Raw genomic sequence first — 26,348 nt, forward strand, 5'->3', positions numbered from 1 at the left:
ATAAGACCAGCTTCTGTTAGGACAAAGTACTGGTGGACATTCTAAGTCGTCTTCATTTTACAAAGATCTTTGCAGTGCCTTAGTTGGAGCAAATATCCCGTTGGCAAAGATAAACAATGTAACTTTCAAAATGTTTCTGAAGCACTATACAAATCGGAACACTCCTGACGAGTCAACGTTTAACTTGGACAACAAAAACAATAACAAAAATGCAAATTGAACGACAAAGCAAAGCATTTCATTGATCAAGTTTCTTTCACCTGTATATTGTATACTACGTATCAGAAGCTTGTATTTCTTGTGCATTATATAATTCTAATTAAATTGAGTCTTATTTTTACCTCCTTTTTTCCCGTTTTTACTTTTTTAGTTTTTTTTAAGATTTTAGTCTTTTTATAGGTCCTTTTAAGGCAATTTTTGGGTCTTAACTTCCGAGCTCTAGTTATGAGCATTTGTATTATTGTATTTGTGCCGTTTGTGCGTCAGTGTTAGGAGGGTGTTACCGTTAGGAACAAAATTGAGACATTTAGTTATCAATAGTACAATCTGCTAGTATTTTTTTTACATATGTAGTATGTAAATAATTAATCTCTTCCAGCAAAATAAAAATTACCAATTATTTTTGGCAACAATCGACGTACTCCTAAGTCTCAGCGCCGTACAAATCATACTTTCTCGAAAACGTCGCATTAGAATTTATCCTCAAGCACCTCATTTTGATCAGCTCAATGTGATACATTGATTGATATGCATTTCAGCTGCGATAAATGTTACAGTTAAAACCAGAATTAAAGTTTAAGAGCTAGACATAATTTAGGACTATATTGTGTAGGCCTACTGCCGTCTTGCTAATGTGCATTGTATCGTAATGAAAAGCTTAGTGAGGGGTATATTTTATAATGGATGACTGACACCGGCCCTGACTATGTGAAAGTGAGGAAGAGTCAAGTAGTTCCAGTTCAGATGACAAGGCAATGTTAGAAGATTACGAGGGTGAGTCGAGTGATATAATACAATGGTTCTAGATGCTCCGATGTCCACATATTTCCTTGAGAGGATGAAGAAAATTGAACAGGGTCCTCCAAATGCTTGCACAAGTAAACATCCTCCGAAAAAAAATTTAAGGGTCCCAACCCGTGATATTATAAGAGGATGATTACCAATGTTAACAGGACCTGCACGAGCTTTAGGAGATAGATATAATAAAATACACGTTTGGCAACAGTTTTTTGACGCAGATACTATTTCAAAAACAGTTACGAATGTCAAGTGAGCATCTGTTAGTGAGAAAATCCCTCCTGAGCAAAGTAAAGTCATATTATATTCATATTCATATCGTCTCTATTGCAGAGACTTCAGAGAACATCCAAAGTATTACAATCGTCAAATCTTAAAGTAACAGATTAAAATGCATACAGAATATTTGAATATTTACACACACGTTATGTTATATATACAGGGTTCATTATGAAAGTAATGAGCATTGCTTTAGAAAAACTGTTTTATTGTTCCGATTGTTACAAATCTTTAAAATTCCTCAAAATACGCTTCTTCTGCATCGATACACTTCTGGAGACGTGTTTTCCACGTCTGGAAAGCATCTTTAAAGTCCTCGGCTGGAATGGCTTTTAAAAAATTGTAACATGGGCTTGAATGTTCTGCACGGAGTCCCAATGTTTTCCCTTGAGGTGTCTCTTCAAACGGGGAAACAAAAAAAAAAAAAAAAAGTCACTAGAAGCCAGGTCAGGACTATAGGGGTCTGGGTGGAGGACCACTGGGGTTCTGCTCCGGGCCAGGAAGTCGACGACGGTGAAGGCGGTGTGACTTGGTGCATTGTCGTGGTGGAGTTTCATTGAGTCTTTGATGTCACTTCGAACGCGGGCGACCCTGCGTTTCAGTCTCTTGAGCACTTCTAGATAAAATCCTGCGTTGACAGGTTGTCCTGGTGGCACAAACTCAAAATGGATGATTCCTCGAACGTCGAAGAAGACAATGAGCATAGTTTTGATTCGGGATTTGCTCATGCGCGCCTTTTTGGGACGGGGGAGGATGAGGTGTGCCACTCCGCACTCTGCCTTTTGGATTCTGGATCGTATTCGAACATCCAGGATTCGTCTCCAGTTACGACCGAGTCTAAAAAGTCCGGATCACTTTCACACAATGCCAACAATTCCTTTCAGCGCAAAACTCGAAGTTCTTTTGTTCGTTCGTCAACACCTTCGGCACAAGCTTCGCACAGACCTTTCGCATTTGCAGGTCCTCGGTCACTATCCCATGTACCGCAAATGTTGACATGTTTAGGGTGTCCGCGATTTGTTGAATGCTCACACGCCGGGCTGAACGCAACACTTCACGCACACGGTTAACGTTGTCGTCGGTCCTGGCCGTTGTTGGGCGTCCAGAACGGGGCTCGTCGGCGACCTCCTCCCGACCCTCCTTGAACGACTTGTGCCATTTTCCGACCTGGGATCTTGACAAACACTCCTGCTTGTAGGCCTCTTTCAGCATCTGATAAGTTTCCGTAGCATTCTTACCCAACTTGACGCAAAATTTTATGGCGTAGCGTTGTTCGAGCGAACCCTCCATCGCGCCGTGTTACAACTTGTAAAAAAGTGCTTCACGCGGATCGACATCCACACGCTGTCACTGCTCGCAGCAGACTGACTCCGGGCGCGTTTGGAAGGACAGACCACCCACTACTTTTTCCGCGCCGGCAGCGCGCGCTGCGGTGGATTGTTGAGTCAGGCTAACATCATGCTCATTACTTTCATAATGAACCCTATATATAGAGCTCTATATTAGAGAGAGAGAGAGAGAGAGAGAGAGAGAATATATGGAGTGTGGTCCTATATCTAGATATAACTGCAATACATAATTTAATACAGTGGTTCTCAAACTCTCCGATAACGCGGACCCCCTGTTCTTTCGGTAAGTGATCTGCGGACCCCTTGCAACGTTATCTGAAATTTCACATGGTATTAAAAATATACTAATTAGAATTATCACTGACGAGAAAAAGATCAAGAAAAAATATGAAATAAGTAATTTATTCTAAAGATACACGATTGTTTCCTAGTGAACGAAATTTCAATTGAAAATACAGGTAACTTTTAAGACTGAAAATCATTTTTTTTTCAAAAAAAAAAGAAAAAAAAGAAAATCGACTTGATAAACAATTTTGTCAAATGCAGGATTACTAATGTGAGGAATGATTTTTTTTTTTTTTTTTAATAATTGCATTGAAATCTGGAATAACTTTTGTCACCATCAATCTTAGGTCCAAACCAATTTGAGTCAAGAGTTACTCGCAGTGGCAGACATATGTGGGGGGGTTCTCACTTTTTAAAAAAAAAAAAAAAAATCGCAGATGTTTATAAAAATAGGAATGACTAACATTTACTTCTTTTCCAACAAAAAAAAAATGTGGAATTGGTGGTGGTGGTGGGAGCTTTCCGCCACTTGAAGATGAAAGCTATGAAATTCCGAGGCGTCGTACAGTTAATGTACAACTGCTTTTCAAGAAGTAGTCCCATATAATGGTTGACCAGTTTCAGGGCAGAAATTTAGTAAAGAAGGAAAATATTTAAATGTACAAACGTAGGTATAATGTCTAATTGCTTTATTTTTAGTAACTGAAAAAAAATATTTCTTGCCTAAAGCTGTGAGTTCCAGTTTATTGCAACACGTTTCAATTTTTAGGCGTCGCGGACCTCCTGGCTAGGTCCCACGGACCCCACTTTGAGGACCCCCAATGTTGAAGAGGTAAATGCTTTAATTGGTTTGTTTCTATTTTGGTCTAGGAATTAATTCGTGCGGTTGGTACGCACACATTGAAGCTGTAGTACAAACACAAAATACATAAATACCTTAAGAAAAATATTGTCCATCGCTAGCCACCACTTTCGCCCATCTGTCAGGCAATGTACGGATTCCGTGGCGAAAGAAGTCTTCATCCTTGGAAGCGATCCAGTCAGAGACCATGTTTCGATATCTTCTGAAGAAGTAAACCGCTGTCCAATCAAATCGTTGTTCATGCAGTCGAACACGTAGTAGTCCGAAGGAGCAACGTCTGGTGAATACGGCGGGTGGGGTAAAACTTCCCATCCGACATTTTCTAAATAGGTTTCGACCGGTTTTGCGACATGTGGGCGAGCGTTATCATGTTGAACAATAAGTTTATCATGTCTGTTCTCCCATTCTGGTCGTGTTCTGGCCAGAGCTTGCTTCAAACGCATTAATTGTCGTCGATAACGTTCTCCATTCATAGTTTCACCCGGTTGCAGCAGCTCATAGTACACCACACCTTTCATATCCCACCATATGCACAGCATAACCTTTGCACAGTGAATATCTCGTTTTGGTTGTGATGGACCTGGTTCACCTGGTTTCACCCAGGCCTTTTTTCGTTTAGGGTTCTCGTAATGGATCCACTTCTCATCACCCGTAATAATTCGATGCAGAAACCCCTTTCTGCTCTGTCGTTGAAGCAGCAATTCGCAAATGGTTTTTCGTCTTTCAACGTCTCTGTCTTTCAATTCATGTGGAACCCAATGTGACATCTTTTGAATCATTCCCATGGCTTTCAAGCGTTTGGAGACTGTTGTTTGATCAACGCCTAATGCTGCTGCAAGTTGTTCCTGCGTTTGACACGAATCCTGCTCGAGCAATGCTGTCAATTCTTCGTCTTGAAATTTTTTTGGCTGTCCAGCTCGCTCTTGGTCTGCCAAGCCGAAATCACCACTTCTAAACCGTGCAAACCACTTCTGACACGTTCGCTCAGCTAGAGCATGGTCACCATACACTTCCACTAAAATACGATGACTTTCAGTCGCACTTTTCTGCATGTTAAAGTAATGCAGCAGGACCCCCCGCAAAAACACTTTATCAGGCACAAATTGCGCCATGTTCACTTAACTACAAACTGGTGTTGTTGACGCTTTAATCCACTGCCCTATACTACGAACGATACGCGATGACAGGGGTTTGCAACACATGTGTGGATACACGGAACTGTGGGACGCTCCGTTCGTTGCGCCATCTCTTGTCCACCCGCACGAATTAATTCCTAGACCAAATATTATCCTCGATTCTAAAATCGAATGATGAAAATATGGAGTCACTTTTTACAAAAGACGAGTTTAGCCGACGACTTTTTCGGTCTTTGAATCAATACAGAGCTCTAGTGGCGTCTCCAAGATGTGATTATGCTCAAACACGGGAGCAAAGAAAAAGAAATGACAAAGCAGCAGCTATTTCAGAGATTTTTGACAAAATCATCGTCCTTCGGCCTACGCCACCACTGACGAAACGCTAATACCCCTTTAGGACGATGTAGATTTAGGATTTACATGCTGAACAAACCCAAAAAGTACGGCATAAAGGTCATGTGTTTGGCCGATGCTAAAACTCATACTTATACAATGCATACATTTACACGGGAAAAAGAAGTGATGGAGTTGGTTTGACCGAAGGTGAAAGGACATTTAGTATACCAACACAATCAGTTATTCGTCTGATTAAAACTATTGAAGGAACGAACAGAAACGTGACCAGTGACAATTTGTTTACGTTGCTGGAGATTGTGGAAGAACTCGGTAAAAGGAAGCTTACTTTCGTCGGCAACTTGAAAAAGGATAAACGTTATATACCAATTGAGTTCCTCCCTAATAAGGATGTGCCAGTAGTGTCTACACTCTATGGTTTCAGAAAAGATTTAATATTTCTTTCCTTTGTACCCAAAAAGAACAGATATGTTTGTCTCCTAGCTAGTATACATCACAAATCGAAACAAACAGGAGAAGAAAAAGCCGGAAATAATTGCATTTTACAACAGCATAAAAGCCGGTGCCGATCTACTCGATTTTTTTTTTTTTTTTTTTTTGAAAGCAGAAAAACTAGTCAATGGCCGCAAGCTGTTTTCTACAGACTCAAACATCTCCAGCGTAAGCTCATGCATAGTGCATTCGACCAAGATGACACGCTTTGGGTTTATCAAGAGCCTTGCAAAGAAGTTGATTTCCCCTAATCTTCGTAAGAGAATAACTAAAGTAGCTGATCTTCCACGGGACTTGAAAGAGGAAATAAACATGATCCTGGGAAACAATGCTGCTCCCCAGATTGAATGCGTACCTGACGATCAACTCCAGAAAAGGAAAACATGTGAAAAGTGCCCATCAGGAACTGATAGAAACACGCAGCACAAATGCATCAAAGTGCAACTTCGGAATATGTGGACAATGTCAAACAAGAGTATGTAGAGACTGTGCTGAAGAAGGTTTGTGAATGTGAGCAAAGAAACTAAAAGTTTGTGAACTTTACTTTACACCAGTATACGAATAATATGTCAGTGTTTAATTATTTTTAATTGCAAGTTCTGTTTTTGTGAAAGTTTCAAAATTGTAACACATGTATTATCAGTCATGTTTAACAATCTTTGTTTGTTAATTTAAATGTTCCTTAGCCTTTTCTTGCCTTACGATTTTTTTGCAATAGTAAAATAGGAAAAAAAATGCATATACGGTCAAAGTGACCAAATGTGTATCTTTACGTTATAATGAACATGTGTTCTTATAGGTGCTAATATTGATAACCTGAAAAGTAAACGGGAAATAAAGTGTTAATCGCTAATCATATTGTGGAATTAATAATAATGATCTGAAAGGTAAACGAAAAACAAAGTGTATGTTATGAGCCACTTAACATATAAAAAGTCTCATCAAATATTCAACGTAAACGAAGCAGAAACATTAAGAAAAAACAACGACGCTCTTCTAAATCTGAGTATGAAAAAGTAGGTAAAAAATTTGCCGGACGAAAGAAAATGATAATTCTACAAATAGCAGTAAAGAAATGATCAGAGAAACCAGTTAGGACATTGTCAGACAGAACTTGCATTTTGTGGAGGGAAAATTACGAAAGGTAACAGGTAATAACAGGCTGGGCGAAAAACAACTAGGTATTAACAGAACTGTTGTAACTTCTGTAATATTGATTCTTATTTATTAGGAAACTTGCACGTCATTTGTTACATAACAAAACAAAAGAATATGTTATATCTTATCATAGGCAACTGTGTTGTTAACCAGCTTTCTCGAACACACATGAATACCATGGTAATTTTCTAAAGGAAGTAAATTCGGAAGTTGGTAATAACATCTTGAATTAATTCCTCCGCTGTGCGAGGTTTCGACTTGTATATCTTTCTTAGTGTAGCGCACAAAAATAGTCATTCTTGCTGGTCATTCGTGAGGTCCACGCAGTCCAAGCCAATGACCAGGGTGCGAATTACCGGGGGGGATGAGGGGGATTTTCCCCCTCAATCACATTTTGTTCCCCCCCAAAGAAGTCAGCTGAAGTATCCCCACCGGGGATGCTCGCTTTCCCCCTCAAACTATGCTTAGTATAACTCCAAATTTCACTGATTTTTGTTATTTCTTGTAAATTTAATCTTCTAGCTGTATTTCGAAATGATCGATGTAAACTGTTCAGTTTTGGTCATTTCTACTTACCACCTAATTACCCACTATTTTCAACGTTGTTAGTAGAACTATATTATTATGACTATGGTTGTTACTTGCAACTGTACTACTATGAGCAAAATAAATGACGCGTCTCTTTATTTTGAAGTTTTTTGAAAATATCTCCGTTTTCTTTATATGTTCGAAATTTCGGAAGGTTTCCCCAGCAGGACAGGTTAATAACAAACCCGTTTTTAATATTTGTGTTAGATATTAGCTTAAAATAAAGAAATTAGAAGCAAAAAACATTAAATCGACAGAAATCTCGAGAATTACCAACTCTGCTAAAGTGGGAAATTTTCAAGAACGCGAGGGAATTCTGCAGTTCAACACGAAGCAGCGACATCTATGTCATTGAGAGAAGCGTGAATTAGATCTACAAACGAAAATTTTAACGAAATATTTCTAGTATGTCTTATTATATGCATTATCAGCGAACTCCAAATATATGAATCTATGCTAAGTATTAACGTATAGATAGTGCAAATAGTGGAAATTACCTATGGAAAAAGACGAATTGTTAGCCCAATCGTAATGAAAAATCGTCTTTACTGTAGAACAGGTTCAGCTTACGTAACAAAGCAAATAGCTCAGTTAGATAAAGCAACGAGTTTGTATACCGAAGGTAGACGGTTCGAATCCCGTGGAAGTACTGTTGTCATTTTTATCACTAAGGTTATTTTATTTATTTTTTATTTGGGAAAGAATCAAAATGTAACATATGTGTAAAACTCATGACGATACCAAAAAAAAAAAAAAGTTTGGATATTTTGATAACAGATTTCCCTATTAAATGTTTAATTTTCTCTATAAATATTTGTCTTAAATTGAAATTGTTTTGAATTTACTACATAAGGAAATTTGCCCGAAGGAGGAGAACTCAAGTAATTGATATTCTATGTAAAAGCAACCTATTGTAGAATGATGATGGTTCTTACCTTCAGCACATAATCTTAACGTTAGAGAGTCAGAGAGAGAAAAATCCTGTTTTTCCTCCCCTATGACCACTCATCTTAAAGCTCTATCTATAATGATTCGTGTCACATAATTTCGGCTCTCCAAAGACATTCATATTTATTATTATTATTATTATTATTATTATTATTATTATTATTATTATTATTATTATTATTATTATTATTATTCCTGAATATGAGCCAGAGCCCACTCTAAAAAATTGCATCTGGCGTTCTGAGTGAAAGTTCTATGGGATTATTAGAAAAATATATTCCCGTTTCCACGCTGATGGTAGAATTTCTTAAACAGTTATTGAATTACGTTCGAAAGGTAGGCGTAAATAGCGCCCCCGCAACAATGTGGCGTGGGGACCGCACAAGCTGCAAGGCCAAAAAATATACAGAAAGTACGCCGGGGCGGAGCAGGCCAAATTTTCACACGGGCAAAGTGACTTTTTGGCGCCCTTCCCCTAGTAGTAGCCTATATTTTACATTTTATCATAGTGTTTTTAATAGTTTAAACCAGGAGCGTCATTTCAGATTTTGCTTTGGGGGGGGGGGGGCAAGACCTCTTGATATAAGTAAAATTTCGCGTTTTTCACTGATTTACTACTATTCTAATGATAAAATCTATATACATCTCAAACTCAGGGGGGGCAAATGCCCCTCCCTGCCCTCCCTAAATGACGCCCCTGTTTTAAACCCATTTTCAAAAAGAAATCCATTACCTAGGAAAACTTCACAAAGAATATGGCCCGCTATAAACAATACCAACTCCACCCCCTCTGGTCTAGTGGCTAGCACGCCTGCCCTCTGTGGTACCGGGTCCAATTCCCGGTGGATTACTGTTGAACGATAAAAGTGGTTCGGATTCCACTATAATTAGTATCCACATCTCCCTTGCCCATTAAGGCATAACCGTGGAACGCTAAACTCAAGCAAACAAACAAACAATACTTAATTCCCGGCACTCTTTATTCTACATGCCATCTCTCAATTTTTCGATACAGCCCCCTTAGTACTATGAAACTCTCTTCTTCCATAGTGAAATGTAAAAAGATCATATAATTGCCACTACTTTACAAGAATATAAACCAAAAACGTCAGTAGAAAGCACATTGTAAAATTTACTTTTTGAGGCTCGTTTTGGTGCCCCTCTTTCTCTGGCACCCCGGGCAGTCGCCCGGCCCTTAGTCCGCCCTTGAAAGTACGGACGCATAACTAAGGACTGCGGAGGAGAGGTTAACCTTCATGTTATGCCACTGGTTTGACGTGTTTGAAATGTTCAGTAAGTGATCGGTTAGTGAAATAATTTCGACGGTTACTGATGTTTAAAGTTTAGCTAAGACAAAGCTACCTAACCAAATACATTTGATATCGCGATGTCACAATTTGATTTTTCCTCACATAAAAAAGATAAAAACAATAGTAATAAAAACCCTCACTCGTACTGGGCTCCTAACTAACAACCTAATTCGTACAGACTAGTTGCTCTGACCAACTGAGTTTCGATTTCTTACGTGAGAGAAGTCTGTTATATTAAGAGGCATGCTTTTCATTATCAAAACTGTTCGAAGTAATACGAACATGGCTTAAGAACAGAGACGGAACTGAATTACCACTCGATTGACCTTGAGGGCAAATCACCAAAGCGTAGCTATAAACGTAAGTTCCAGCATGCATTTCTCTGGAGTTGTGTTCAGTATTCCTATCTGCCAGTCATGCTTGTTCGTAGGAGTAATATGTTACAAACCTAACCTTTCGATAGAGCACAATGACAGAGAAGCAGAGGAAAGAAACTCTTGCCATTGTGAACGTGGGATACCACACTGTGCAATAAAACTGACGCGTCTCCTTGAAGTGATATTTCATCGAAAATAACTCGTTTTCCTTTATATAGTCTATCCGAAGTTTTTGAGGGTTTCAAAATGAGGAAATGTTACTGACAAACAAGAACGCATTTATGGGTGGGTCTAGGGGGTCCGGACCCCCTCTGAAACCCCAACTTTTCTGTAAATTTAGCCTAATTTTGGGGATTATCTTTTAAAATTTTATTATAATTTATCCTAATATTGAAGTCGGACCCCTCCCGAAATAAATTACTGCATACGTGTCTCTGACAATTTTCAATATATTCGTTAAATAATAAAGTAAAATAACTAAATTAGGAGCAAAAAGCTTTAACACGGGCTAACTTTTGTCTACTGCCAATATTGCTAGAAGGGATATTAATAGCAAAAACTGCTAGTCAATGCTAAACCTTGGAACGTCATCCCGAACAACAAGTCTATTATTGAGAACTACATATGAAACATGTTATTAAAACTTATCCAGCTTTTATCTGGCATGAAATTATTATATACACCAAAATTCACTCTCCTAAAATGTGTATCTAAACAATGTACGAAGCAATGAAAATTTTTTATCGAAATATTTGGGCAGGAAACTCTAACAGCCAGCCATTTTATTTAAATCGTAATAAACCCTGTAACCGTACGTTAACGTGAGGACAAAGCTTGGTCCATTGGTAAATTGTTTGAAGAATAAAAACTCAATGTTCGTAGGTTCGAATCTATCCAGTCACCACAACATTTTATTCTTATGTGTAACGATGAAATAAGAAAAAAATGTATAACCGTTAAGACAAAACTTCAACCAAGTCTGAAGAGAACAATACTAAAATAGTAACACAATGACGTCAACCAAAAATTATTTCATGCAGCGTTTGGACGAAATTACAGCTGTTAACAATTGCAGAAAAAAAACAGGCTGATAGCTGTAATGCAATCTAGACTTCTGAATGCATTTACTTCCTGAAAACTTCCGTCTCGTCATTGGTATGCCGTTAATCATTGTAAAACCTTTCAATTGGAAGTGAAATGACACAAACTAAAACAGTTTTAAATCAATAAATAATGTCTGTGTGTAAAAGTAGGTGTCTTTTATCTGTAGTTCTGAGTTCCTTTTACTTTGAAGTGACAAATGAGAGAAGAAAGTATGGTGTTCGAAAAAAAAAAAATCAAATTTGAGATTTCAACGAATTTATACGTATTATAGCCCCTAACACCGAAAAAGTTATTTTTCGATACATGTCTATCTGTTCGTCCGTCCGTTCGCTACACTTTTCTGTGCACTCGCCTAGAGGCCATACCGTTCAACTTATCTGCACCAAATTTTAGTTTAAGATTTTCATAGTATTTCCTATAGTTTTTTTTATTTCCCTCCTACTCCCAAAACAAGGGTAGTTTCCTGTACGATGAAAATAGAAAAAAGATATTTTCTCATAACTGGCTCTAACGATCTTGTTTTCTTTCTTTTTTTATAAATCAATATTTAATTAGCAACCCTATTTTGTGGTATAAGGCATTTATCTGAGAAAAATCTACAAGGGGTAGTTTATACTAAGGGGGTGAGTTTTTTCTCAGTGATTTTCTCAAAATGGACTCAAATGTTTTCGTTCATATTTCATAAATAAAGATTTCATTAATAACTTATCAATATGGCATAACTCGTTTGTCCTAAAAAAATGCGAGGGGTAGTTTATTCTTGGTGGAGTGTTGTCTGGGCGATTTTCTCAAAAACGACTCAAAAGAGTTTATTCATATTTCAAAAATAAATATTTTGTTAATAACCGAACAATATGGCAAAACTCGTTTGTCCTGAAAAAATATGCGAGGGGTAGTTTACTCTTGGGGGTGTTTTTCCTCCACGGTTTTCTCAAAAATGAGTCAAGCAATTTTGTTCGTACTCAGAAATAAATATTTCATTAAAAACCTAGTAATATGGAATAACTCGCTTACCCTGAAAGAATCCTCAAGAGATAGTTTATTCGGGGAGTTATTTTTCCCTCACGATTTTCTCAAAAATTACTCGGACAATTTTATTGATGATTCATAAATAAGTATTTCATTAATAACCCTATATTTTAGTATAAGTCATTTCTATGAAAAACAATTACAACGGATAGTTTATTTTTGGGGTCAAGGTTATTTCCCCGACAATTTTCTCGAACGACAGGCGATTTTGTTCAAATTTCGCAAATAAATATTTCATTAATAACCAAAAGTATATCTTAACTCATTGTTCGAAACAATTCACAAGAGGTAGGTTACTCTTCACGTGTTCTTTTTGAACGACTTTCCCAAAGTGACTCATTTGATTTTTTTCATATTTCATAAACAATGATTGCATTAATTGGTCTATTATATGTCTAATGAAAATGTGCTCAAAGTGTGAGTTAGTTTTGTAGTGTGGATTTTCTTCAATCGAAGTTTTTTATTCGATAATCTGACATTCGATGTATTTGAATAATACGATAATTTTATTCGTATTATCTAAATACACACTTCAGTAACAACTGCGGCCTAACACAGTTAAGAAATTGAATTGAAAAAGTTTAGTGCGGTGGCCCTGTAATTGAATATTTTTTGAGAAACTCTCTAGCTTTTTGTGGTAAACTTAGGCTTTTCTTTTTCGAGCGACAAAAGAGAGAAGAAAATATAGTGATTATGAAAATAATATCAAATTCAGATTTCAACGGATTTACATGTTTCATGGCGTCTACATACCGAAAATGTGACTTTTCGACACCCGTCCTTCCGGTCCGTCCGTTCGGCACACTTTTATATGCACTCGCCTAGAGGCCATACCGTTCAACTTATCTACACCAAATTTTAAACGTAGGGTTTACTTAGTATTCTTACAGGAGCTTTTCCATTTTTTCCTACCACCTAAAATAAGTGTGGTTTACAAACAGCCGAAAATCGAAAAACGCTATTTTCTCAAAAATGGTTTTAACAATTTTGTTTATTTTTCATTAATCAATATTTAATTAACAACCCTATATTGCAGTATCAGATATTTCTCTTAGAAAAATTTACAAGGGGTAGTTTATTCTTGGAGGTGACTTTTTCTCGACGATTTTCTCAGAAAAGACCCTGGCGAATTTTGTACACACTTCATAAATAAATATTTGACCTTACAACATGGTATAAGTCAATTGACCTGAAAAATATATGAGTAGTAGTTTATTCTTGGACTTGAATTTATTCTCAGTGAGTTTCTCAAACACGACCAGTTGGCAACCCTGTATCTCGACAACGAAGCTGAATTCGAAAACTGCAAGAGGACTATTTGTCTCCTTTTGATGTCACGAATCACCTCCCGAAGTTTGTGGACATCTTTCAGGTTCACCCTTAATGAAGCTTCTTTTCGAAAAGTTAACTATTAACTTTAGGCATTGTTTATCTTTTTTTAAATCACAAATGTTGTTATTAATTTTAAGGCAGAGAACTACTTCTGAGAGAATAGATCTTGAAAGATAATATTAAAACTTAGACTTTTGTTTTCGAGACATTCCAGACAAGACGAGACATTTTACAAGCTATCTCGTATCCAAAACATTTGCCTCGTATTATCTTGGATGTCACAAAGCGCGTCTTGTCTCTTTCTCGAGACATGTCTTATCTCGTGCGCATTCGTTAACACTTGGAAAGAATTATCTTTCTACTCAAAGCATCGTTTTTATAATGGTTTTATATTTATGATAATTGCTCTCCACATAAATTACAGTCCTTTCAGTTGAATTAATTATTATTATTATTATTATTGAAATTGCAATATCTAGTTTAACGTTGGTCGGTTATGCACCTACGCTAAGGGAGAATGATGATGAATGAAATGGTGAAATGAAAAAAGTGGGAGGAAAATGGAAAATCTCAAGAAAACACATACCCATGCACACGGTATTTGTCCACCTCAAATTTCACTTGGCGCGAAGTGGAATCTAGCCACGGACCCCATGCACCAAAGGTGAATGCTCTATTATTATTATTATTATTATTATTATTATTATTATTATTATTATTAATAATAATAATAATAATAATAATAATAATAATAATAATAATAATAATAATTGTAGCGAGCTCAACGGGTTTCAACCGTTCGACTTAACCAACGTTTGGGTGCCTATTCGTTCGTCGGCTCCATGAGAACTTCTCATAAAAGACATTTCATTTTAATGAAACTAGTAAGTGCCTTCTTTTAGCTCTGCGAAGTAACTATTGCTTGGAATATGAATCTGCAGAACATACGAGGTAAAATTAACCAAATGGTGCAAGTTTCCACTTATATATACAAAACAATTTTGCAATATCAACTACGTGAATCTTGTCCCATAAAGAAGCCGAAACCCCTACACCGAAGAGCCCTCCGAGATTTGATCATTGTCCACACGGACTGAAATTGTCATTTGAAGCCAAGGCTTTAATATGAAGCCAATAATTTCTTTAAAATAGACGGAAAATTCGGAAGTTATAAGCATTTTCATATTTTTGCCTTTTCTTATAAGGGAGCCGTAGCCCCCTATACTGAAGAGCCCCCCCCGGAGATTTGATCATTGTCCACTCGGACTGAATTTGTCATTTCAAACCAACACTTTAATACGAAGCAAAATATTTCTTTAAAATAGACGAAAAATTCGAAAGTTATAAACATGTTAATAATTTTGCCTTTTCTCATAAGGGGGCCGTATTAGCCTACACTGAAGAGCCCCACGAGATTTGATGATTGACCACTTGGACTGAAATTCTCATTTGAAACCATAACTTTTAATATGAAGCCAAAAATTAAACTTTTACATCAATTTAAACTGACTGGGTTCCGGTTCCCCCCACTATTGTTTAGTTTAGTTAAGTGGTAATTTGTGACAGCTTCACATCATCAAAAGAATGTTTCACTTCAACTCCTCTCCCCCAGGAGTTCGTGCTGGATCCACCACTGGAATCAATAGACACTCTTCCTATTCTTTTTGTCACCCTTGATTGTGTAGGGGCTCCCTCGTACAAATAAAGAAGCGGTAATATTACAATCAAGGGGCGCTATATATTAGGTATTTTTTTAGTTACCTACCCCTAACCGCACAGGGCCATCTTTCGTAGAATAAAAAATATTACGTGATATTCCAATCATGAAAGGGGAGAGGATGCTGTAAATATATTTCTTATTCATTTTGTCTGTCCTGCTTATCAAAAATTACTTTCTGTTGGAAGGGTACTGAAATGAGAGGGGCAAAATAAAAAGTCGTACCCCCTCCTACATGGTTGCTCAAATAAGTACTAAAGAAATCATTTTAAACTAACATATTTAAGATTTAAACTAGGAAACTAAGATATCCTTACATTATGTAAGGATGGCATATTCAGGATTATTATTATTATTATTATTATTATTATTATTATTATTATTTGAATGTTTTTGGAGCACCGAAATTTTGTGAGACGAACAGTGATATGTAGAGGTTTAAGATGGGTGGTCATAGAGGAGGAAAAACCAGGATTTTTCTCTGTCTGACTCTCTAGAGTAAAGATTATGTGTTGAAGGTAAGAAGCATCATCATTCTACAATAGGTTGCTTTTACGTAGAATATCAATTACTTGAGTTCTCCTCCTTCGGTCTACTTACCTTATGTAGTAAATTCAAAACAATTTCAATTCAATACAAATACATTGTAAAACTTTTCCGTAATTAAACATCTAGGGAAAATTAAACATTTAATAGGGACATCTGTTATCAAAATATCCAAACACGTAGATAGAAGAGTATCTAGTGAGAAATATTGTGAAACTTTATAAAATTCTCCAAATTAGAATTAACATTTACTGGGAAACATTCGTTATGCGCCAGCGAGCATATGGTGAGCAGTGAGCACAGGGGAAATAATTACGAAACTGTTTGCAAACAAAATTAGGGACGCTAATGCAAGTGCGACAACGGCATTTTTTTCTTTTTTTGGTATCGTCATGAGTTTTACACATACGTTACAATTTAATTCTTTCCCACATAAAAAAAATAAATAAAATAACCGTAGTGTAGAGATAAAAATGACAACGGCACTTCCGTGGGATCGAACCCGCTACCTTCAGCATACACACTCATTGCTTTAACTAACTGAGCTATTTGTTTTTTTACGTGAACTGAGCCTGTTCCGGTAAAGACGATATTTCATTACGATCGTCATACCAATTCGTCCTTTTCCATAGATAATTTCCACTATTTGCTCTATCTTTATGTTAATACTTAGCATATATTCATATATTTGGAGTTTGCAGATAATGCATATAATAAGACATACTAGAAATATTCGTTAAAAGTTTAGTTTGTAGATTTAATCCACATTTCTCTCAATGACATAGATGTCGCTGCTTCGTGTTGAAATGCAGAATTCCCTCGTGTTCTTGAAAATTTCCCACTTTAGCAGAGTTGGTAATTCTCGAGATTTCTGTCGATTTAATGTTTTTTGCTTCTAATTTCTTTATTTTAAGCTAATATCTAACACAAATATTAAAAACGGGTTTGTTATTAACCTGTCCTGCTGGGGAAACCTTCCGAAATTTCGAACATATAAAGAAAACGGAGATATTTTCAAAAAACTTCAAAATAAAGAGACGCGTCATTTATTTTGCTCATGGTAGTACCTTCGTACCCTTCAGTTCGTCATCGTTTGTGAATTTGAATGTACTAATTTCGTATAACAAAGCCACATATAGATTCATAAATGTTCTTAGCGGTTGGCCAAGAAGAAGTAAACAAATAGCTTCTTCTACCATACTTGGCGAAGTTCGGATATGTCATATTCATCCTCTATATTTGTATCGATTATCATCTTATTTTAATTTTTGTTATAACATGTTATTTCATTTTCCAGCGTACTCTTTGTTAGCACATGGTTTTCATTCCCTAGTAGGTTGTGTGTATGCAACTCAAAAGTTGCATTTAATTTGTGATAATTAGCATAGTAATCACTGCTTTTACAGTTTACGGAAATGAACTTTTGAAACTGTACTCAAAATCTGAAATATAGGTATTCTCTCGTAAGTATATGTTAACGTACACGCTCGGGGATACGCTCTTAGTGAGCAGACATGTTAATGAAGGTGATTTTTAGGTGAATAAGCGAATAATTCAAGATTTCTTTCAGCATTTGTTAATACGACTGGTTCTCCGTGTCATTGTCCGTGTCTGTGTAAGCATTTCAATTGGAGCGGGTTTTTTAAAGTTAACTCTTCATTTTTCCATCTTTTTGCTGTACAGTTTGCTGTCCACGCAATTAATGTTGTCTGAAAAACTTCAGTGTAATGTTTTACTTTATTTGAATAACGTAGCCCATAGTGAATCAACTCATCTTCAACCTAACAGAAAAGTAATTTTTAAGTATTGACTTTCCGTGCCCATCACGGAATCGATATTTGGAGAAAAAAAGTCGTGATGAGCACAGCTTTAGGGGGAAGTAGAAGCACAAGCTCGAAATTTGAATTGAGAGATTTTAAATATTTGGCCTTCGATTTGACCTTGATGTGAGAAATCGGGACCAGCAACAATCCATTTCTTATTTGATAGGCTAATATCTAGATTTTCTTTTTTTTTTTTTTTTAAATGTCCGGTTTAACTGATAATTTTAGTGGTTTTCACAAGACTGAAGTAGGTTTCTTTTCGCAACCTGTATGTATTAATGCAAAGTGGAAGCTTTCAATATGAGTGGAAAAATTAACATATGCTTGTGATCATGGCTATCGCTCGAGCCAAATTATTAACTAAATAAACCTTAGAGAGCTACGGGGACAAGAGTGAGTACAACATTAAAACACGTTCAGAAAGGTTTAGTGGGGTGTGTGTATGTCAGACAATATATATGTGCATAGTTATTGTCGGTAGATTTATTAAATTAATAAATCTCTTATTTATTACAGATGTCACACACACACACACACACACACACATACATATATATATGGGGGGGTAAGGCATTTATTGTCTCATTTTGAAATTTGAACCTTCAGACTATGTCCTTTGGCCTAATTTTATCCCCCCCAATATAGATTATCTAATTCGCACACTGCCAATGACCACAAAACTTCTGGTCCAACCACTCGCGAACTATTACTGCAAAGATGTAACGCGGGATGGTGCACCATCTTGCAAATAAAATGAGGTCATCAATGTTTTTCTCACTTTCAAACTAAACTGTAATCTAAATTTATAAATATAGTGTCCCTATCAGTACGAGAATATCAGTCTGTGACGATCGAACAAGTGTAATGTAAATTTTTTTCTCAGTAATTGTTTCATATGAAAATGTACACATGCGCAAAAAAGGGTTAAAATGTTTTCATAGAAATGTAGTACAGAGCTTACACTACTCTCGACGCAATGCCCTACCCCGTGACAGACTTCGACTCACCCACTCTCTTTCCATCCTAACCCAACATCTTTACTAACGGCATAACAAAGCAGGGCTCTGAATAAGCAATTAGTTTTCACCTTATTGACAAACGCTTCCAATTTTCGTTTAACATATGATCCTGCATCAAAATAACATATTCAGAATTATAACGAAAATATTCTCGCGACCCGCTAACAAAGACTGCCTGCGACCCACCAATGGGTCGCGACCCATACTTTGAGAAACACTGCTGTAGACCACACGTACTCTTGAAACATTTGAAGGAACCGGCCAGGATTCATGATAGTAGTTGAGACTGCATATATATGTCCTAAATGTGTTGCCAACCCCTAAAATAAAATTATCTGTTTTTGTACTATTTTATTAAAATTTTACTAATTTTATCCTATTTTATGGTACAAATTATGGTGATTTTATACAATTTATGGTGATTTTATGATAATATTATACTGTTTTTGGTGATTTTTATCATATTTTTGCCATATTTATAGTAATTTTCAGTGTTGCCATACAACAAAAAATTATTGTAAAATATTTTTGATAATATACTTTGATATCTAAGTTGGTAACCCTTGATGGAAACACACAAATGGTTGAGAATACAAAGTTAACTTCCTAAGCCTCTAAAGAAACTTGTTCCTTCCCTTTTTTGTCCTTCCCTCAAGCGGTGAAGAGCAGGTGAATGAACTTGAAGGAACTACCTTGAAAGGGAGGGAGGAAGGAGACACAAGTGCATGAAAGAATGCTAGGAATTCCTTTGTTCACGGAGTAGAAGTAGGACCAACAAGTAGTTCTTTGTTATGCAAATTAGGGTGAGTGTTGGCAATAGGTCTTTGTTAAGAGGAATGTGGTTTATCCTTGAGGGTTCACGTACGCAGGTGGGAACAATGGATGCCGCAGATGTGTGTATATGTAATAAATTAGGGTCAATGACATGACGGCTTCCTTTATCCTTTGTGACAGGAATGGCGTTGGAGTGCGTACGTGACTGGATGCATGTACACAGAAGGAATTGTTTAGGGAGCGCAGCTGTATGTTAATTTTTTTATTTAGGACAGGAATGTCGTTGGAATGACTACATGACTGGATGCACGTACGCAAGGGTTAATGTTTTGATAGATGAAATTTTTGATAATAGGGTGGAAAGGTAAAATATTTCAATCATTGCAGGTTGTGTGGGATTGCCTCTTAACAGATAGTTGAAAGAACAAAGTGTCCTTGTTGTGTAGTAGTATTGGCTATTGATATTTTTATTGATAGGTAGATAAAATATTCATATTATGTCTAGAGACCATATTGATTGAATAGAGGATGAAAATCTAATCAAGTATGTTAATTTGTATTAATTTATGTTTAAATTTGCATGAATTATAAGCTGTTTTTGGTTCTTAGGAGATAGGAGAATATAGCCTGGTAAGAGGTAGTTCTTTCTGTTCTAACTTGTTTGAGCTTTGAGGCAGGAGGTGGAGCTTGTTATCTTGTATAGAAAGACTCCAGCAAATGAAAAACCAGACTTGGAGAATAGATTTACAACTTTTTATTCCAACCCAAAACTTGTAGGAACCAATAATAAAAGGAAAGAGGAGGGACTATGCAAGAACGAAGAACGAATGATAATTTGATTCCCATTGCTTGAAGGAGGTCCTTTACTGCTTAAAGATCCCTTTTCAATTGGCCTGTCCCCTGTCAACCAGCTTGTTTTATGATTCTGCCACTCGAGGATAAGGAAGATCGTCCCTTCCTTACCTGAGTTTATTTTTATTGCAGGGTGCAATAAACCAGATACCTGCCTTTAGGTTTATGAGGGGTACAATAAAATCTTTACCTGACCAGAGTCTTCTTTCCTTCTTTGCAACCAAACAAGATTTCTTTAAAATATTTTTGCATAAATTAGATTAATGAATTAATTATTCATGAATATTAATTAGTTGGTAATGAAAGGGTTAGAAAGAAGAATTTTTTCGTATTTAGCGTTTATTTAGCGGTATATTATGATATGTATCGTATAGATTAGTATATATTGTACACACATACCCAGATATTGTGGGAGGAAACGGAGAGAACTCTAAGAAAAGTATCTTATGCACTTTTACGGTCTTTTTACTGAATGATATGGGATTTTATTGATCTTTTAATGATGTTTGGGTGTACGAAACACAGTTGAATCACAAATGACGTATGTATATAAGTACTTTTTGGTAATGGACGTATGTATACGTGTTTGCCTGATATGGACAGGTGCATGCATATTGTTTTGTAACCATGTAAGTGTTTTACAGTCACCTTTAACGTAATGTAGGGTTGCATAACTTCTTCTTTGGTGACATGCTTGGTGAATGCAAACACCTGAAGTGTTTGTATTGTATTAATATTGGATTGCATTGTAGCCTTATATATTATGACTCTTTATGCATGTACCCTTATCTTCAACGTAATGTAGGGTTCTTTGGGGCATGCTAGCTGAAGGCAGACACCTGAAGTGTTTGTATTGTATTAATATTGATTTGTATTGTAGACTTATATATAGTGACTCTTTATGCATGTGCATTATCTTCAACGTAATGTTTGGTTCCATAAGATCTACTATTGGTATAATGATGGGCACATAGCTTTTACCTTATCAGTTGTACTGTAGACATATATTATGCCTTATTATACATGTAACCTTACCTTGATACGTTTGTTAGGACCACTTATGATGATTCTAATGCTGCTTTTCATAACCTTATCCTTTGTTTGTTTTGTATCGTTATATATTGTGGTGCTTGACGTATGTAACTGATTTAACCATGTCTTAAATGTATAGTTGCGATATATATTGTGACTTTTTACGTATGTAAGTGCTTGTTAGACATATCTCGGTTGTATTTTAACCACATATACCATTTTTAATTTGCAAATAATTTATTTGTGCGTTCTTGTAGAAGACATTACGATGTCATCAGGGTTTGCAGTACATACTGATTTATTGTATGCTGTCACATAAATAACCTTATATGAACCATATGTATTCTTTTCCTTTATCTTATATAGAATACCATATTTATTTATAAGATACCAATATTTTGTATAAAGGTTTGAACGTCACATAAAGTATTATTAAACCATGTAAAAGTGATAGGTAAATACTTGATATGACACAGTATATGTATTCTTCCTTTATCTTATATAGAATACACATACTTCTTAATATGATACCTATTATTGGGTGTATAAAATAAAACATGGATTTGAAATTTGTGTTATTTGTTTATTAGCATTAATTCTTGATCTACAGTAGTAGGCTATTATTGATTAGAGATATTTTTATATATTTGTATTTAGGTGATTGATATATTTATAAGTATTCAATATAATAAATAATTATGTATTTGCAATTGTGATATTTCAATTGTATATTTCCGTATTTACAATATTGGTATTATTAATTGTATTTTTTCAATATTGATGTTTCATTTATATATTAGAATATTTACATATTTACAATATACTATTTACATATTTATAATATTTACAATATTTATATTATTTACAATATGCTATATACATATTTATAATATTTACAATATTTACATATTTACATTATTTACAATAACAATATACTATTTACGTATACACATATATACACGTAGGGAAGTGCCAATTGACGAGTGCTGTGAAAATATTTATGAAATTTGTTTCTGTCCGAGATTATTATGATTATGTCACTATGTTAGGACATATTTAACATAACATATATACAAATATTTATCGAACACTTATACCAATAATATCAATTATACGACACACATATTACTTTGATACCCGTACGGTAATGTTCTAAACTCGGTCATACTGTGAGGATCAAGTCGACGTCTTTTATTTTCAACTTTTTGATGTGTTTTAGTTTCAGGCCTGGATACAATGACAAACCCCGGCTTTCGAACAATCCTCCCTGGATTGTTTAACTGTTTACTGTCAACTTTATCGTGAATTAGATTATAAAAATGATCAAAATTAATTTCCTGGCGCGTACGATGATTTAAAGTTATACCCCTAATTTTAAATACATAATCTACATTGTCCGTACCAACCTCTTTTAAACGGTACGCATAATTCTTTGGCCCTATTCCTATAAATGCATTAATTTCCCACCCTTCAGGAACTTCGTTAGTTAGTTCACCCAGGTAGGAACCCAAGGAAAGCGGAGGTTTTTCATTATGTGGCTGTACAAACATAATACTATCGGTGTCGCAGTACAACACACGGTCAGGCCCTACTGTTGTTAATAATTCATAAAGTTTTAGACGCGCCCACGAGGTGATGAACGCGGCAAGGACAACATTTGAGAACTTCCATGGTTTGTTTTTGTTCTCAATGTTTTTATACGTTACAATGAGATGCCGCTCTCCAATAGGTAATACAGTTTGCACCTCGTATTGTGGTGACCACAGATAAGTCAAAAATTTTTCCGGAGTATCGACAATTACCGATTGCGATAAATCCGTTCGCTGTCCCCATTTTCCATATAGTGAATTGAGGAATATGTTAGAAATATACCTCAATCCCGGGTTCTTCCTTATATTATCATAATTTAATTTAATGCCTTCATGGGCATAATAGTCTGCAATATATTTTTGCTGGTCTTCTTCGGTTTTGCAAGAAGCAGGAAATCCCGAAGACTCCTGTTTCATTTGAAGAAAGGAATTCACATAGTCTTCAAACAGACCATTTGAATAATCCTCCTCGCCGCCAACCAGGTTAAATTCCCAGATTTCAATTACTTGCAGAATTTTGTATCCCAGCTGTAAAGCTACATGGAGTTCAGGGGTACAGTATGTGCCCGTTAAGGTTCGCTCGGAATCGCTATGCGCGCAATTGTCAATACTTTTTTCTATACACGTACGGCACAACCCAAACAAAAGACGCCCATTACATGCATATGGTAACACCGGAAAATACAAATCATTAGGGGGTAAAACAGTGCATTTTACTAACCCATGAATACTTTCCACGTCTGGAAAGTCTGGCCCCTTGTATATTTTTGGCTTACCTACAGGCAATGGTTTACGTGCCATCACCCAAGGGTATAACGATGTTACATCATAATATGCCACGGTTTCCTTGCTGGTACACTCGTACAAAGCATTAAAGCATTCTGTACGACCACCATGGAAACTATCTTTTGGTATTAGATGATCAACAAGATCCTTACAGTGAGTTTGAATAAACTCCTGCATGGACTTATCAGTCTTCACCCAATGATCCCATTCGCATTCCCACATTTGAACAACATTAAGATTTAATTTTTTCAGGAATGCTATTTTCGTGGTGGTTCTTTCATATCGGTCTTGTAAGGATATACCTTGCTTAGAGGTGGAATCCAAAGACACGTGTCGAAGTGTAGGATAGCAGGTCAAGCACCCGTGGAAAAAACACCCATGAAATTCGAAAACTGTATTCGTTCGAGGTTCAAACCCATCGACCTTATACCTCCCAAATCGTTTTTCCAAGCCATTTCCGGAATGTTGTATTTTATTACCTCTGGTACGTTCTAAATACCGTAACCAGTACATTCCCTTAAGGCTTTGTTGGTCACGATGGTCGAACCCATAGGGTGGAATAATTGGAATAATTTCTTTAGGCAAATATAAGATACGATAGGTCAGTATGGCCAAACTAGCAATAGTAGGCGCGACGATAAAACATCGAATGCCATTTGTTTTTTCCTCAATTAAGTTTGAAAATTTAATTACAGCTTCTGCTAAAATTTTGACATCATTTCGACAATACTCCACCATCTCCTTTTGGAGATCATACTCCTCGCCGCTAACAGCACGTTCTTGGTGCCAGGCGATTAGTTGTTGTCTTTCTTCCGTGTTTTTCGAGTCAGGATCAAAATATTCAAGAGCGGGAACCGGACCTACATAATTTTGATTTTCCAAAGTGTTAAATAGATATGGGAAATCTCCCTTTTTCAAATTTCCAGATAGACCTAAAGTTGTAGGGAGTTTTGATAATTTTACTCCCATATACAAATACGTGTCACGGAAGTAAATCTTTTGTCCTAAACGCATTTCAACAATTTTTTGCCCTGACATTATTACTTCAGGTGTATGATGATGGCTCGTTATCAAAGTTTTAGCACAGAACTGCATATCATAATTACTCCCATTATGGGAAAGTACAATGATTTTTTTAAACATTGGTCGAGTTATTAATACATGATTAACAAATCCATCAATGTCTTGGAAATCAAACGAACGGATACCATTTTTATCTCCGCATACAAAGCAAGGATCATCCAGCTTTGCGTCCTTACACTTGTAACAGGCATGAATACAATTTACGAAATTCACGTAATGTTCTTGTTCTCCCTGTTCATTTTTAGGAAGTAACATCGTTTCTACATCAAAGATGATATATAAAAAGGCCTCTACATGTTGCAAAGTAGCAGCCTGAACAAAACAAATGTGATCATCGTTCACATACGTATAACACATTTTACAATAACGTTCACCGCATTCGTGTTCAGACTTACAACCTCGCATGTCAAACATATCGCCACATTGGACACAAATTTTCTTCGTTTCGCATAAAGTCTTTCCGCGAGCAATCACCGTTTTATGATTGGCAAAACATTCTTCTGAAGAAAACAGTCTGCGACAATCACTACATTCGCGTTTAATATTATTAGCATTAGAAACATCGTGATACTTCTCGCACATCCTACATTTGAAGTTACACTTATGGTCTTCTGTATGATAATATCCTTCCAAACAATACTGACAATACCCATTTTTGTTCAATAGAGTTCTAATGTTTGTAATTAATTCATAGTGTCCTTCAGTATACAAAATGAAAATTTTCTTTGATGCATGTATTCCAGGATAAATTACAGTGTAGTCTCGAGTCGATCGGTTCTTTTCGTAAATAACAATTTGGTAATGAGGCATTAGCTTATTTTGGAACTTTTTCGCATCATCAATAGTACATCCATCACGGATTTCAATGTCAACTTTAGCATTGACACACAAATCCTTTGCCTGATTTAACAATCGTTTAGGATGATTTTTTAACTTGTAAACTTGGATATGACGATGATCAGCCCTAGCCATCCCAAGGACAATGCTCTTGGGAAGACAATACACATCCTTTTCCATTGGGATAGTACACTGTTCCAGGTGTGTTACAAGACTGCTATATTTTGCTGAACCCATAGATCGACCCCTACCTTTACGTGAATCAACAATATGAATTTTGAAAGTTACTTTGTCCCCAAATAAATAATTTTCATTACTATTTAAAACATTTTCAATACTCTGAAACAAAACCTCGTGACTTAATTCTGACTTTTGACGCCATGATATGTATATTGGCTTTTTGATCGTGGAAGCAGAACTTTCTATTGTCATGCCAACGTACATGTGTTCGTCGACCTCGTTTAACGTGTGCTCCTTTACAAATTCAAATAATGAATGAATGTATTTTTCTGGATCATAAATCCCATTAGTGCGCATACGTTCGATGGTAACTTCCTTTCCTGTTAGTCCAAAATAAGTATAATGTTTGGTTGTACTATTAACAATACGAAAATATTCGTCCGTTCCAGCACCATACATTACAGGTTCTGGTGCAGAATTATTGCTACGC

General features: G+C 36.1%; 2 protein-coding genes across 2 annotated transcripts in view; one reads left to right on the forward strand and one right to left on the reverse strand.

The window, feature by feature from the left end:
• The window catches only part of Paics (PAICS bifunctional enzyme), a 90,767-nt gene that overhangs the window by 26,944 nt on the left and 37,475 nt on the right, over positions 1-26,348 (reverse strand). The window lies entirely within an intron of this gene.
• LOC145681070 (amidophosphoribosyltransferase-like) overlaps positions 1-26,348 on the forward strand; it is a 172,264-nt gene that overhangs the window by 5,824 nt on the left and 140,092 nt on the right. The gene's annotated exons all lie outside the window — the stretch shown is intronic.

The sequence above is a fragment of the Thermobia domestica genome, chromosome 3 (genome assembly GCF_964235325.1).
Source record: "Thermobia domestica chromosome 3, izTheDome1.hap1.1, whole genome shotgun sequence".
Classification (NCBI taxonomy): Eukaryota; Metazoa; Arthropoda; class Insecta; order Zygentoma; family Lepismatidae; genus Thermobia; species Thermobia domestica.